This window comes from Bos indicus, chromosome 10 (assembly GCF_029378745.1).
Source record: "Bos indicus isolate NIAB-ARS_2022 breed Sahiwal x Tharparkar chromosome 10, NIAB-ARS_B.indTharparkar_mat_pri_1.0, whole genome shotgun sequence".
Lineage (NCBI taxonomy): Eukaryota > Metazoa > Chordata > Mammalia > Artiodactyla > Bovidae > Bos > Bos indicus.
Window position 1 is genome coordinate 12206111 of NC_091769.1, and position 5435 is coordinate 12211545.

At 46.8% G+C, this 5435-nt stretch overlaps 1 non-coding gene across 1 annotated transcript; it reads left to right on the forward strand.

The window, feature by feature from the left end:
- The first annotated feature begins 3332 nt into the window (after nt 1–3332).
- On the forward strand, nt 3333–3405 carry TRNAG-CCC (transfer RNA glycine (anticodon CCC)). Its single transcript has one exon. It is a non-coding gene; the product is annotated as a tRNA-Gly (tRNA).
- The last annotated feature ends 2030 nt before the right edge of the window (nt 3406–5435 follow it).

Below are 5435 nucleotides of genomic sequence, written 5' to 3' on the forward strand. Positions count from 1 at the left end.
GAAGAGTGCAAGGTGACCCAAGGAAACATCCTGATGCTAAGGCTGCAGAATACCCCAGAATATGGTGCTTTGTGTGTGTGTGTTGCCCAATTCTCATTTTGCACTGGTTTGAGTGCCTTGTGGGTATAGTCCAGGGGTGAGGATTGTCAAAATTCAACAATTCAGACTCATATATCTGAAAACCACATCTTTCTATATTCAATAAAAGGTTTACACCAAAAATAACGGAGCACCAGAGATGACAATGGGTATAAGTTATGGACTCCGTCGTTGTATTCCCCACAAGGCCCAATTGAAACTCTGTTAAATAAAGAGGACTTCATTGGTCACTTGAGCTAGCATGGCTTCCCTCCTAGCTCGGTCGGTAAAGAATCTGCCTGCAGTGCAGGAGACCCACGTTCGATTCCTGGGTTGGGAAGATCCCCTGGAGAGAGAAATCGCCACCCACTCCAGTATTCTTGCCTGGAGAATCCCATGGAGAGAGGAGCCTGGTAGGCTACAGTCCATGGGGTCGCAAAGAGTAAGACACGACTTAGGGACTAAACCACCACATTGGTCACTTGTGAAAAATCCAGCTCCAGGCATAACTGCATTCAGTACTCAAACATCATCATTGTGACCCTGTTCCTTTTCCCCTCTTGGCTTTGCTTCCCGGCTGTGTTGGCATCAGCCTGAAGCTTCCCAAGGCAGCAAGATGGCAGCAGAAGGAATACAAGCCTCTTTCCTAGCAGCTTGAGAAAAACAATCTCCTTGGGGAGTCTGATTGGGTCACATGCCCATATCTGAACCAATCACTGAGGCAGAGGTGCGGGGCTGAAACTCACTGATTGGCTCGGGCCTCAGCCACTGCTCCACCCCCTTGAGCGTGTGGATGGGAGGGGCCTTCAGCTTTACCAAAATCCAGGGAGAGTGGAAATCGGTTCCCTACGGGGAAGCTGGGTTCGGTACCAGGAGAGTGATATGGACCTCAGAACAAGTATCAAACCAAAGAAATAAGTGGGTCAGAAACTAAGATGATAAATGCTTTTCAAGCATACGTAAACCCTCTAAAAATATTATTGACGTTCTAGTTTTAAATCCCTACAGACCTCTGATAGGCGATGTGTTACGGACCTCTTTGGGATAGCCTGGACATGCTTGAGAACAGTAAGAACTACACCTTTAAACGGTATGCAGTCCATACTTCCCAGGAATTTGGACCGGCCTTGTCTCCTCCTGCCCCACCAGCAGGCATTTTGACTGAAGTGACCAATGTTGCCAGGGCAGAAGGGCCTGTCAGCACCACAGGCTGATTTCACTGGGCCCAAGGGGTTTAGGTTATCAAGTACGTCTGACTCCAGTGGCCTCAGCCCTCTCCCCCTACCCCCTCACATGGTCAAAACTCCACTCACCCTTGAACTTCCAGGGATTTCTCTCTCACCACTTCCCCGCCCCTTCTAAACTCTTACTAAAACCTGTTCTTAGGAATGGCTTCCTCTTCGGTCACTTACACTTGTGTATGAATAAACATCAAATCAATAATTTAATCTCTCTTAGGACCATTTGCATTTTGAGTCTGAGCCTTTAAAAATGAAACTTTTAAAAGACTCTGTCCTCCCCACCCCAATCTACTCCCAAAAGGTATTCTTGGTGACAAAGAATGAGACTCTGAAATCAACTGAAAAATGTCCATAAAATTCTCTGAAACCCTCATCCATCTGTACTGGCTTACCAATGAATTTTTTCTTGTCTGACCTCAGTCATCTTTGCTGACATTACCCTCTACTATGGCAAAGAAATTTCATACATCCTTTCATCCATTTATTCAGTCAACAAGCTTTTATTAAGCTTCCACAATATCTTAGATACTTGATTTACACAGATGACCTGGGCCCTGCCCTCAAAGAGCTTGCAGTTAAATTTTAGTGCAGGAAACATCACTTTCACCACCAGATTTTTAATACAAGCAAAGCCTAGCCCAGTGGTTGGTATACAGTAGGCATTCAATAAATGCTTCTTCCCCTTCTCAGGGCTGTGCTATGTGGGCACTGCAGTGGAATACTGGAAATTTTCTAAAAACTCTTTCCAAGTGGATAAGAGCGCCAACAGGAGTGGGTGGAGTGGTGGTTTCTATCTTACTTCAGAATATTATGATTTATTTTGGATGTTCCAAATGTCAGGTTGGAGATTCATGCGAAGGAGAGGGGCTTATTCTAACCAGATCAGGGGTAGAGGCAGCCCAGGACACTGTCTCCATGGTGCACAGCCCCAGACAGTTTGAAAATAAACAAAAACCCATCCAGAGGTGAGAGACTGACAAAATCAAAAACAAACAAAGAGATGGAAAACTAGAGGTGGGGCGGGGTGGAGAGGAGGGGAGGGGAGGGCTGTGGAAGGGGATTAGGAAGAAGTTTGGTCCTGGTTTTTTCTAGGGAGCTGAACCCAGCCCCACCCCACCCACCCCCTACCAAGAATCACCATGGCAAATGGCAATGAGGAGGGTGAGTCGGGCTGATTCCAAGTCAGGACAAACTTCCCGGGCTTAGCAGCAGGAATGGGCTCAGATGGATAAGTTCTAAAGAAAAAGATCTGAATTGGGCTTTTAAAATCACAACCTCCCACCCACTACTGGTTTTGCTGGCAATCAGTGTTTAACGAAATAGAAACAGGAATGGGCCACATCCCTCCTCCACATCTCTCATACATACACATGTACACTTATCCAAAAGCCCAGAGTAAAATCCTTCCTTTTGTGGTGGACAGTGACAGCTCATGGGATCCTTGGCACTTCTCAGAAGCAGGGACCTAACCTGTGAAAAGTCTACTTGCCACCTCCCTTAACTGCCCCCTTCACCCCACCCTTGGCAGTGGCATTAGTGACAGAAGGCTGATGAGGTTGCTTTGACAAGACCAAGGCAGCTGGGCCTCTGATAAGAGGCAGCTCCAAATGAACCACCATCTGGTCTCATCTGCCATCAGCTGCCCAGTGGAGCTCTTGGCCGAGGGGCTTTGTTGGCAAGAAGACTGGTGCTTCCTCCTCTATGAAAGTGTCTGCAGCATGAGCACCCAAACTCTCAACTCCCAGAAGCCAATTTTGCCCTTTCCTGAGCTTGTTGGCCTACAGGGTCTGCCTTAGATGTGGAGTTGGTGCTAAACAGAATTGAGACTAGGGTTTGTTTCCTTCCTGCCTCTTTATCCCCAGGTACCCAGGGATCTCACACTATCCCCCAGGGCCCCACACTATCCCGTGACCCTCGTCCAGAGTTGACTCATCCACTAGGCACAGTAGGCACCAGGCCTAGAATCCACATCACAAAAAGGATTCAATTCCCTTTAAAAGCAGAAGAGGGACTTCCTTGATAGTCCAGTGGCTAAGACTCTGCATTCCCAATGCAGGGGTCCTGGGTTCAATCCCTGGTCAGGGAACTAGATCCCACATGCAGCAACTAAGACCCAGTACAGCCAAATTAAAGAAAAAGTAGAAGGGGGGAAAAATGAGCTTTTAAATGGAAGGAAACATTTTGGTACATAATAGTAATATATTCATCTTTATACCAACACAGTCCTAAAGTATAGTTTTAGATTTTTTTAGGTACAGGGGCCCATGAAGGCAAAAGTGCCCAGGGCTCATGAAAGTCATAAAGCGGCCCTGTCCTATCCTAGTCTTCCCTCATGTCCATTCCAACCCTCCAGGCTCCAGCGGTTTCCTTCCCTCATATAGAAACATCTCTGTCCCTGGAGCCCATTGGCTTGGAAGCTCCTGGAGGTCAGGACCATTCTTCAACCATCCTCCCCATCATAAGCCCAGTGCCTGTCCCACAGTCACATCAGGTATTGTACAACCTCTTTTTTTTTGGAAGGTGGGAAAGAACAGAAACCTCAGAAAAAGGGGGGCTGGTTTTTAAATAAATATTGTCTGACGACCCCTGGAAACTGCTCATGTCAGGTCTGTATAGTCGGGCTTTTCACATCCCCTGTGCTGCTATGCTATGCTATGCTATGCTATGCTAAGTCACTTCAGTCGTGTCTGACTCTGTGCGACCCCATGGACAGCAGCCCACCAGGCTCCCCTGTCCCTGGGATTCTCCAGGCAAGAACACTGGAGTGGGTTGCCATTTCCTTCTCCAGTGCATGAAAGTGAAAAGTGAAAGTGAAGTCGCTCAGTCGTGTCCAACTCCCAGCAACCCCATGGACTGCAGCCTACCAGGCTCCTCCATCCATGGGATTTTCCAGGCAAGAGTACTGGAGTGGGGTGCCATTGCCCTCTCCGCCCCTGTGCTGCACTCTACTGAAACTGCTCTGGCCAAGTTCACCAATGATCTCCAACTCAGTAAATCCAATAAATACTTCTCAGGTATAATCCCAATTGTTTGACAGCATTTGACACTGCTCACCAAGACTTTCTTTTCACTTCTGTGACACTTCAGTGTTCCAATGTCCCTGGACATTAGTGCTCTACTTTGCATGCTCCTCCTTATAATCTCCTCTGCTGGGCCACTGAAAACAAATAACAGTAATAATAGCAGCTGAAACATATCAGCTACTTACTCAACTGTAACTGTTAAATTCTTTTAATCCTCAAAATAATCCTAAATCCATTCTCCAACTACCAGCTAAAGTAATTTTTCTGCAAACCAAATCTGATCATGTCATTTCCTTGCTTAAAATCTAATGGCTTTCCCCAGCCCACAGCTTTTAAGGTCTTTCATGATCTGGCCCCTGCCTATCTCTCCAGCCCCACTTCTCACCATAGCCTCTCCCTTTATGACCCTCTCCTGCTTTTAGCTTCTCCAGAAAAAACTCCATGTCTCTGTATGTGTTATTCACACTGCCTGAAACACTTTTCCTCCACCTCTTAGCCTAACACTGATGGCTCTTTCAGGATTCAGTGACCATCCCCTTTCCTGGGAGCCCAGGGCAGGTGTATAGCATGGCGCTTATGAGACTGACACTGAAGCCAGGTTCCACCCTCAGCTCTGCCACTTCCTAGCCATGTAACTTTGGGCAAGCTATTCAACATTCTGGGACTTTATGTTCTTGTCTGTTGTGAGGGTTAAAGAAATCAGTACACGAAAGGTACCTTGTAGGCTCAGGGTGACCCCAGACCATGTTAAGATACCTTGCCAACTGTTTTCCAGAACTTCTTTATAATATCCTATAATGCCAACTTCACTCCTGAGAATGTCTGTTGGTCCATCTACCTTGCTAGACTGTCAGTTCCGTAAGGGCAGGGGCAGTTGGACCTGATGCTGCTCCTATTTCTAGTGCCTGGTACACAGTAGGTGCTCACATTTGCTAAATCAATGACTATAAATGTAATGCCTATGGATATCCTAGAGATACATACTCTCCAGAAAATGGCCACCCCGAACATGGAAGCAAAGAGAGGATGGAATTTTTCACAATGAATACACAGCAGCCTCGCATTAAGGCTGAAAAGCAGGCACAAAGGCAAC